The sequence below is a fragment of the Gossypium arboreum genome, chromosome 6, assembly GCF_025698485.1.
Source record: "Gossypium arboreum isolate Shixiya-1 chromosome 6, ASM2569848v2, whole genome shotgun sequence".
In the NCBI taxonomy this organism is placed as follows: Eukaryota; Viridiplantae; Streptophyta; class Magnoliopsida; order Malvales; family Malvaceae; genus Gossypium; species Gossypium arboreum.
This window is the reverse complement of record NC_069075.1, coordinates 113,972,952-113,984,614: the sequence shown is the minus strand read 5'-3', so window position 1 is coordinate 113,984,614 and position 11,663 is coordinate 113,972,952.

Sequence of the window (11,663 nt, the reverse complement as noted above, 5' to 3'; positions counted from 1 at the left end):
ACGATTAACCATTCCAATGGCTAATCTTTTCAAACAATTCCATACCCCATAATGATCATCATACAAACGATTATAGAATCATACTAAAACGATATATAAGCCATTTTCGCATGGCTATCCAAGCTTACACAAAACCGAAAGGTACATGACCTTCAACAATAGGGTAGTCCTATACATGCCATTTCAAAGTTCAACCAAAATTATACCAAAATGGAGGCTTTGATAGTGTAGATGACTTCGACTTTAATGATCCCGAATCCGATCGCTAACGAGCAAAATCTATAAAACAGAGAGCCAAAGCAACGGGTAAGCATTTTTTATGCTTAGTAAGTCTCAAGCAATAAAATCAGCTTTAACTAAAGCATTACATTCACATAGCCAAATGAATCATTTCATTAATACACATTCACATAATCATACTTACTTCACACTTCATCATTATACACTTTCACAAGATATCAACCAATTCAATAGCTGAAAACTCGTTAGTCGATTGAGCGAATGTTACTCAAACATATCGACTTTTCCAATGCACATATAAACATACCTTATTCTTTGGGCTTTTCGAGCGCATTAATTAAATTTATTACAGCAACCAACGCTCACCTCCAGCCCAAGCTTCTTCGAATACAACCTGATATAACCACATGCACGAATGCCTTCGGGTCTTAGCCCGGATAGAACGACTTGCACAAATGCCTTCGGGTATTAGCCCGGATTTAACAACTTGCACGAATGCCTTTAGGTCTTAGCCGGATGTAGTCACTAGCACAATTGCCTTGGGTCTTAACCGGATATAATTACTAGCATAAATGTCTTGGGACTTAGCCGGATATCATTCAATTGCTCATGCACACATATACATCAATAATCATTACACATCCATATTTCATTTTCGTTACTAAGGCTCAAACACAAACATATCACTAGCATAATCGCCTTCGGGACTTAGCCCGGGTATCATTCAAATACTCATACACACATAAATCAATAATCATTACACATCCATATTTCATTTCACATAATTCGAGTAGGGTCATTTCTTGAGGACTTACCTCGGATGTCGTCGGACGGCTTCAACGGCTATTCGACCACTTTTTCCTTCCCTTTATCGGATTTAGCTCCCCTTTGCTCTTGAGCTTAACGAATACAAGTAGAAGTATTCAATATTTTATCAATAATGTTTACTTGTCAATCACATTCGCATCTCATATCATCTCGCTTTATTATAATTTATCATTCAACCTTTAAACCAAAACGCCATTATATGACCACATATACATACATCCATATATTTAAGCTCAAGAATTTTAATATAACATCAAGTGCTCAAATTACTCATGTGGCCGATTATACATGGTCATAATACACAAAATCAAAAATAAATTCCAAGACTTTCACATCATATATGTACTAAGTCGAATCGTTGGCCAAGTTCACATACATCTTCAACAATTCCTTCTTTAAACAAACACATCTAAGCCTTCCTTTCATATTATCAACTCCAACCATATACATTATTCAAGTATAACATTTTCATATTCGCAATAGTATTACACATAATAGCCGATTCTTCTTACTTTGTATTTATGCATCTACTTGATCATTCGTTTAGTTCAAGCACCCATACACCAAGATTCATCAAGTTTAGCATGAAACATAACCTTAATCCTCAATAACCATTATGGCCGAAAGTTCTAGTCACCCCAAAATCACAATTTCTAACATGGGTCACCTAAAAAAAATACTTGGTAACTAGCTCAATTTCATCTAAAATTTCAAGGATTCATATGAATTTCTCACCTTATTTATGGCTTAGAAACCAAATGGTTGCTCTCTTTTTCTCCCTTAGAATCGGCCAAGAAGAATCAAGAACAAAGACTTGTTTCTTTCACCCATTTCTAATTATTCCTTAAATCATAAAGGCAACAACCATTTCCCCTAAACATCTTCCATGGCCGAACACTTGTATTACTACCACCTTCAAAATTTTTGACATGGGCAAGTAAAGGACTTAGTAACTAGCTTCATATATGCAAAGATTTCAAAGACTAACATGGATTCCATACCTTAGTTCAAGCTCAAGTGACCGAATGCTAACTCTTCCCTTTTCTTCTTGAAGGATCGGCTAAGCTAGGAGGAAGATGAACCAAACTTTTTTTTTCTTTGCTCAATACACGGCAATGGGGAGGGGGCAACCACACATACCCATTTTTTTTTCTTTTCTTCCTACTAACACCAATATAATAACCATTCTAACATCAACCATTAGCAAAACATGTTGGAAACATGTTCCCTTTGCCCATAATTTGTCATGGCCGGCCACTAACCTTAGGAAATGGGATAATTGACATGCAACTCCATTTATTTCACTTCATGCATTATTAGGCCACTTAAAAATTCACCTATCACATTTTCAAGTCCTAACACATGGGTCCTTTCTTATAAATTAGCACCTAATTAATAAAAATCAAGACACGAAATATTTACGCATATAAATTCCACATACAATAAGCACAGAATATAACATCTAATTATTCTTGTGACTCGATTTTGTGGTCCTGAAACCACTCTCCGATTAGGGTCACATTAAGGGTGTCACATGTGGGAAGTCTTGGGTTCAAACCTAGGCTTTAGCAAAAAAAAAAATTATTTTAAGTGAATAAAACCCTTGGTTCTGGATAGTAGGTTTTTAAATTATTATGGGTAAAACATGACATAAGGAGCCTGCTGGTAAAGGGGGTAAGTGGCGTGTTACTAATGTATGAGGTTTAAAGTTCGAGTCCTGTTTTGCGCAATAAGGTGGTCAATTTTTGATACTTTGGACGGCTAGAGTTTGTGTTGCATTAAAAGTCTGATAGGTGAGAAGTTGTAGTGATTTAAAGAGGATTTAGAGGAGTAGATCAAGGGGGTAGGAGTGTTAGCTGAATTTTAAGAGGATATTGTGGAGATTCTTAAGGCTTGTTTAGAGTTTGAACCGAAATTGGAACTATCTTGGACTCAAATTTAGGTAGGGATGTGTTAGCTCCTTATTTTTGTTTTTTTTCCTCTCCACTCTGGTTTTGTCAACATTCTTTGTTGCCTTTTTGCTAATGAACCGAATACTGCTAGGGACTTCGGGCTTTCATTTTTGTTTTTCCTTCGGTTTTACTTTTTCCTCCAATCCCCTGTCTATCGATTTTCTTTTCTTCTCTTGTTTGCTCTCTCTCCATTTACTCAAATTTCTCCCCTTTTCATATTGCTCTTTTAGGCCAAATAATGTTGTCTCTTATTGCCGAAACTTCACTAGCCTTCCCTATCTATTTTGAGCCCTCGCCATTTATTTTTGGTGCATTGGTTGAATACTCTTGTTTCTTCCCCTCTCTATTTTTCGGCTTTCATCGAGTTGTCCTTGCCAGATTCTCTTGTAGTCGAACCCCTTTCTGCATTTAATTGAGGTAAGCCACCATATCTGTTTAGGTTCACGGTTGTTTTCTTCTCCTTCCTTTCTTCAGTCGATATAATCTCTCTGTTTACATTTTCTTTTCTCTACTAACACTGCTAGGATTGGTTATACCACTTCTTGGTTCGGGTTTGGGGGGTGCCTTTGTAGGTCGATTGTTGTTATCCATCATTCTTAGCGCTTTGTTTCGGTAAGTGGTTAATTGCTTGGTTCAGGCTATTTTACGCTTTTGGTAATGGTTAACGAGAGTGGGTTGTAATACAGATTTTTGCGAAGGATCATGAGGTAATCTTGGTCGGCAGTTTAGGGGGGCTAAATCACTATCGTTCAAGTAAGGCAAGTATCAATATTATTTTTGGGTTAAGTGTTAAAAGAGGGTGATGAACCCTATTGATTAAAGGGCTGACAAAGTGATTGATTCAATTAGGTTGGTGTTCGTTGGCTTTTGCGCCTTTTCACAATCATGTGTGTAATCACTATCTTTAACCATAAATCGGCAAAAACTGAAAAATAGGACCGTTGATGCCACTTGGGTGTGTGATGGCTTGTGTGGTAACCCCAAAACGCATAAATGTGGGTAGTAGATTACGAGAGGCCACCATGGGCGATCTCATAGGCTTATGCCGTTTTAGACCATGTTGGGTCGAAAAGGTGATTGAAATACCCCCATAGGGTAAAATGACTGAAATACCCCTTCTAGGGTAAAATGACTGAAATACCCCCATAGGGTAAAATGATCTAAATACCCTTATAGGGTAAAATGACTGAAATACCCTTATAAGTTAAAATGACTGTAATACCCCTATAAGGTAAAATGACTGTAATACTCCTGTAAGGTAAAATGATTGATTTGCCCTACGATGTGTATGACTATATTTGAGTATGCACACTATATGAATGTTGCATCCACGTAAGATATTATGATATGATGCATGACATGTTGCATGGGGTTGGGATTGTTATTTTGGAGAAAGTGTACTGTACTGATATGGTGTCATGGGTCGCCCAAGACGACTGTAGAACTAAAGTTGCACAGGTCGCCCAAGACGACTGTGGGCCTACTGATGGCTTTAAGCCGTTCATATTACTGGTAGCTTTGCTGGAATACTATTTAGTGCTGCAACTGGTACTAATCTTGGTGTGTTTGGCAAGGTGGGTCGATTTTATCCCCACATGGTGTGTTTGGCGGGAAGGAGTGGTGTGTAGAGGCTGGATTGGTTAGGACTTCTGATTGCATTACTGCACTTATACTGTTACTGTAATGGGCTAAGGCCCACATTGATACTGATACTGTAGCGATCTCAGGCCCAAACTGCATCTACCTATTGAATGATTGACTGCTTGTTTGTTAGGGGATTACGTACTGAGTTTTCGTAAACTCACCCCTCCGTTTATCTGTACAGGAAATCCCTCGCCTTAGACGGATCGGTGCTGCGAAGGATTCGGAGGTGGCCACACTACTGCTCCTGCTTTATATTTGACTTTTATTTACTACTAATTTTTGAATTGGGTATTTATTTATGTAATAAGGCCTCTCTAAGGTTTTAACTTTTAATTTGCAATTTTTACTTGCTTTGATATATACTGCTAGTTGTAGGAAGAAGACGTGTTTTCAAAAATACCATATCTTCTTAATATAATTTTAAAGCTTCCGCAACAAACATAGTTTTAAAATGTAATAGCAATCTAATATGATTTACAAATTTTTGTTAATTATATAATAAGGTTTTAATATATAACAGGTTTTCTAATGAAATTATGGTTTCGAAAAACACTTAAATTTGACACCCCCAGATTCGGCCATAACGTCTAGGCCGGGTTTGGGGTGTTACAAAATTGTTATTGAAATTCACCATTCTACATATGCCCAAGCCAACATTATCAACTCTTTTACAAATTTGATCCTATTTGACAAGATTCATACCTTGTTTCACACTAGTATGTACCAAAACAAAACTTTTGTATTTGTTCCACAAGGAAAATGTATTTCAGAATGACTAGATTTCATAACACAAATAAGATAGAAAGCAAGGGTAGATTTAGCAAGCATTATATGACCAACAAAAGATAAAGTACAGACCTTCCACCCTACTAGTTTAGCCCTCATATTCTAAATAAAATAATGATAAGTATATTTAGTGACTCTTTTACACAATTTAAGAGTACCAAGATATTTAGTAAGATTATCAACATTGACAAAACCAAGCCCTTTGCTATTTGAATTCCAAACAACCAATTGAAAATTCATAGAGAAAAAAACTTGATGTTAGATAGATTCACCTTATTACAAGAATACTTAAAAAATTGTCTTATTTCATCGTTAATAAGCACTATTTGTTTAAAGTCTGCCTCAGTAAACAAGATAAAGCCATTCGCAAAAAAAAAAAAAAAGATGAGGTATCAAAAGCCCATCTCTATGAGATGAAAAGGTTTCTAGTGAGGAACATCTACATCCTTATGGATGTCATACAAAGCACAAAGATGTAAGGCAAAAGCGGGTCTCCTGTCCAAATACCCCTAGAAGGATGAAAAACTCTGATAGATCTCTATTGAAATTAATTTGCATCGCCACTGAAGAAATACAATGCATAATGCCACTACAAAGAGAAACAAGAATACCCATATCTTAGGGAGTATTTTCAATGACATCAAAATCCAATCTGTCATAAGCCTTTTTGTAATTGATTTTCACCGCCACCCAACCTTTCTTGCACATTTTGTAATGCCCTTACCCCGTATCCATCGTTGGACTAGGGTTAAAAGTTATTACCGGACATATCAGAACATTTCGTTTTCATTTCACAAACATCATAGCATCATAGTCAAACATCAACATAAAGTCCTTTACTTAGGTCAACGAGACCTTATACATGCTTTAGAAAGACGTCGGGACTAAACCGAGTAGATACAAAATTTTTCAAAACATAAACTGTAACACCCAAAGCCGGCCCAGACGTTATGGCCGAATCTGACGTGCCACATTGGAGTTGAAAACCCACGTTTCGTTTTAGTGTTTTAAAACCATATATTTTGTTGAGTTAACAAAGTGTATGGAAGCTGGGCACCAGGTAGGTATCCGAGACAGAGGAGGTGAGCCATGAAGGCTGCTTAAGTACCAAGCTCTTTGATTGGATCCAATCCTAGACATGCCCAAAACCATATCCACACTTTGTTATATCGAGTTTAAATTTGTTTAAGTGGACGTCTTTGATAAATCGATTAATCGTGGTGTTGAGATATTTTGAAAACAAGTATCGCTTTGAAAACACGTCCTAAGTCTAGCCCATTTGAACAATTATCAACCGGTTTGAAGTTATTAAAATAAAATAATCCTAGAAGAAATAAAAGAAAAGTTAAAATGGCCTTATTACAACCCAAAAATAAATAATAAATAAAGGAAATTAAATAAAACCAAAGCTTATTTAAAGGTCCAAAAGCGATCACCGTGGCCACTCTGAATCCCTTCGCCCAAGTCCCCATATCAAGGCTCACCAAGGTTAAGGAAAGGGGTGAGTTTGGAAACTCGATGTGCAACAAGCCCTTTCGAGCCCAAAACAATGACACTGTTGGGTCTAAGCCCAAATCCAATCTCAAACATGTCTTGGGCCATAGCCCTTCTCATATTTCATATTTCATAACACCGGGGCAAGCCTTTTCAAATTTCATATTCTCGGGTCAAGCCTTTACTGAAACAGTATGGCCCATAGGCCCATTTCAATATCACATATAATGTCAATGAAAGAATGCAAACCCATCTGGGGAGACTACTCAACCCACCATCCGCTACTCTCCACCCGTACCAACCAACACACCATGTGGGGATTAACTCGACCCACCCCGCCATAACTCTCCACTGGCAGCTTAGCTGCTTTATCATATAACTGGAGGCCTAGCCTCTTTTAATAACTGGGGCAAAAGCCCTTTTTATAACTGGGGCATAAGCCCTTTAATAACTGGGGCGTAAGCCCTTTTGATAACTGGGGCATAAGCCCTTTTGATAAGCGGGCATAAGCCCTTTAATAATCGGGGCATAAGCCCTTTTTCACTTCCTCCATTCATATAAAAAACCCAACCCAATGCATTTATGAACATCTCGTGTGCATATCATACATATCATGTGCATATCATACATGTCATGTGCATATCATACATATCATGTTTATCAAAATCCCATGCATTAAGTTCATATATAAACCCTAGGGGTATAATGGTCACTTTTACCTAGGGGCAAAACGATCATTTTCATGTTATACGGGTAATCTTGTAATTTTACCGAAAATTAGGGTTTCCATGTTCATTAACGATTACTAACAATTCATGGGTGCAAATAGTGATTACGGCCCATTTTAGCGAAATCGAGTTATTGGGCCTAAGACCCTAATGGGCCCTACTTAGCCGATTCGTCATCTAGGCCCATTTAGCCTATATCCATAACAAGATAATGATTTAACATGCAATTTAATGATTTCCATTTCCTACCAAATTTACCCAAATAGGCTGAAAGCCTATTGGGCCCTAATTCGACCCTCGAGGCCCAACTTACCGTGAACGCCAAAAACACGTCCTTACCATTTCCATTATTCCCGATCATCATCTCATCGATTCTAACTAACTAGTGAGCGTTAAACTTGCTCACAAGTCCTCGAAATGCCGAATTTGGCATTTTGGCTTTTCGGCATTTATCGCTTCAAGCTATGAAAAGAGTTCGTTACACACCTGATTTGCAATATTCCTTGACGAGATCTCCTATGCGATTTCTCCTATAATCAACCACTTATAGATTAGACCATGTTATTATTAAACCAAATCGAAAACTACCTATTATCATCACGTACACATTCGCCACCATCCACAATGGCCCTTGGGTTCATACCTTTGCAAGTTGATGACTAGATTTAGTCACTCGATGATCCAAGCTTTTCACACACCTCGATCGGTAGCCTTTAATCCTCACTAGCACCAACAAACCAAATAACACCAAAACCCTTTTAGCCTTAGTCGACGAGAGGGTTTTTAGCTTTTCTTAAACCACAAGATACAAATGGAAAGAAGGTTCAATACTTACCAAGAGATCTACTCGTTGAAGAACGTTCCAAATACCTTCCTACCCCATATCCGTTGTGAATCCAACTTAAACGTGCGTGAAAATAGATCTAAATATTAATTCCTAATCACTAAAATATGAAGCTTTGACTTTTCAAAGAAATATTAATCTAAGCTATTACGAGGTTAGTACACACATTACGGGTTGAAGTTGAAATGTTTCCAAAATCAATCGCCTCGATAACCACCACCATCACTCAAACTTAACTAATCCAATATCAATATATGTAAATCCTAAGCACATCACCATACGAAACATAAGGGCATATTCGTCATTTTACCATACATGGGTATTACGGTCACTTTACCCTCAGGGGCTTTACGGTCTTTTTACCTAATAGGGGTATTTTAGTCATTTCATCCTACAAGGGTGTTTTGGTAAATCTACAAACTAAGGGTATTTCAGTAATTTTGTAAACCAATGGTATTTCTATAATTTTTAGAAAGTCAAGGGTGTTTCTGTAACTTTGTAAATCAGGGGTATTTTGGTAATTTTACAAATTAAGGGTATTTCGGTAATTTCACAAACCAATGGTATTTTGGTAATTTTAAAAACTAGGGGTATTTTGGTACTTTTACAAACTAAGGGTATTTTAGTAATTTTGTAAATCGAGGGTAAAACAAGAATTACAAAATCAAGGGTAAAATAGTAATTCTATAAATCGAGGGTAAAATGATAATTCTGTAAATCGAGGGTAAAATGGTAATTCTGTAAGTCGAGGGTAAAACGATAATTATGTAAATTAGGGGTAAAACGGTAATTATATAAATCGGGGGTAAAACGGTAATTCTGTAAATCGGGGGTACTTTGGTAATTTTACAAGTCGAAAGTATTTTAGTAATTTTACAAATCGAGGGTATTTCAGTATTTTTACAAACTAAGGGTATTTCGGTAATTTTAGTAAACTAAAGTATTCTAAACATGGATAACAATACTAATGGCTCTAAAGCCCATTCTCGGCCCAAATGGGCCCACACGCTCGTGTGGCCCTTTTAGCCCAAATCTAGCCACAAATATTAGATTCACCTAGCCTAGCCCAATATTTACTACACAATCAAACAACTTATCCAATTGGGCCTGTAGGCCCATTAGGCCCACATGACCCCTTTCGCCCATCATGTCCAAGTAGCCATCCTCTGACTAGAGTAGTAAGAAATACACACGATAGGAGACTGAGTTAATCCACGCTCCGAGCACTCTTAATGACGCCCAACCCAAACAAGCATGCCATACAATAAACGGATCACCAAGAAAGGTACATTTACTCTCTTCATGGTTCCCTCTATTTAAAGCCAGCTGTACAACCACTCTTATATTAGCTTCCTGATGTGGGATCCCTTCAACATTAGAGTTTAAATTCAACACCAACTCTTGCCGCCCCTTGTTAGCAAAATAAATGCTCCTTGCTTGCCATGGGATTCGAACACATGCCTCCCCTTAAATGCTCCACAAGCTACTTGCCACTAAGCCACAAGGCTTTTTGTGTCATATTTTATCCCCAATTAATTATAAGGTCTAAAGGCCAAAGTCTAGGTTCCCCTTAAAAAACCCAAAATAAATTGCAAGAGCCAAGGCTTGAACCCAGGCTCCCATACAACCTTAATGACGCCACAACCACTAGACTACAAGCTTCCTTGTATCATTTATTTAACACAATAATTTAAAAACCCTCATCCAAGAATCCAGGTTTTTTTCACTTAATACCAAAATTTTTGCTAAAGCCCAAGTTTGAACCCAAGATTTCTCTAACACTTCTCAGGGCCATTAACCACCAAAGCGGACATTTAATTGTGTCATTTCATTGCAAAATTAAATACCTATATACAACCTCCTTACGGACCCCCACTCAAGGCCCAATACTTCTAGGCCCAAATTCGGGGTGTTACATAAACATATTTCTAAGTTACAACCGTACGGCTAGTCACACACCCGTGTGTCTAGCTTGTGCTCGAAATTGACTTGGCCCCACGGCCTAACACATGCTCGTGTGTGTGCGATCGTGTGGTCTGCTCAGGCTCATTTCGAAATGGCCCTTGAGCAACACGGTTGAGACACGCTCTTGTGTCCCTACCCATGTGGGCAAAAAAATAGGACATTTATAAGGGCAACTTGCCACCCATTAAGGGTCCTCCCTACAAGCAACATATAGGTAACAATTGCATTACAAATTTAAGCAATTTCAAGCACATAACATACATTCTACATGTCATATAATCACCAACTAATTTCATGTTTATATCCAAATCAAAACATACCAAATCATAAGCCAAAGTCATACCAAAACATATGATTTATAATCTCAATTTACTTCGTTCATTCACATACCAAAATCTTACCAAATTCCAAAATAGGCGCATACCACAACTTATCAAAATGACCAATTCTATTAGCCATTCATGAATACATTATATTGCCCATATTGCATCACATAGCTTATACTCAAAAGTCATTTACAAACATAGCCAAAACCAAGCCATATCACATGGCTAGATATACACATTACCAAATATATTCAAATCCTTCTAGCCTATACATGCTATATTCCAATATTAACATTTTCAAAAGGTACCAAAATAGAGTTCGATAGTATGGTGATGATCCTCGATGATTCCCTAGCTCCCGGTAGCTTCAATAATCTATAAAATAGTTGAAAACACACACAAAGTAAGCTTTCAAAGGCTTAGTAAGCCATATACAAATAAACTTATCACATCCCACAATTATAAAATAATTCATTCATATGAATCATGACATAACTCAATAGCAAGTTTATTTTTCTCAATTTGCCCAAATTTTCTTAACCATTTGCTAGTAAATACTTTACATTTCCATGTAGCTCACATATCAATGGATCATATTCATACTCACCTTTCATTACCAAATTCCATATACAGTTCATACATACCTGAAGCAGATATACATTCATATATATATCCATTTCTTGGAATGCCCGTTGAACCGTACAGAATCAAATAGGATACACAGATAACCAAAAAAAAAACTTGTACAATGCGAACGTCCCAGATGTGGTCTTACATGTAATCAAATATCGATGCCACTATCCCAGACAGGGTCTTACAAGAAACCAAATACGATGCCGATGTCCTGGACATGGTC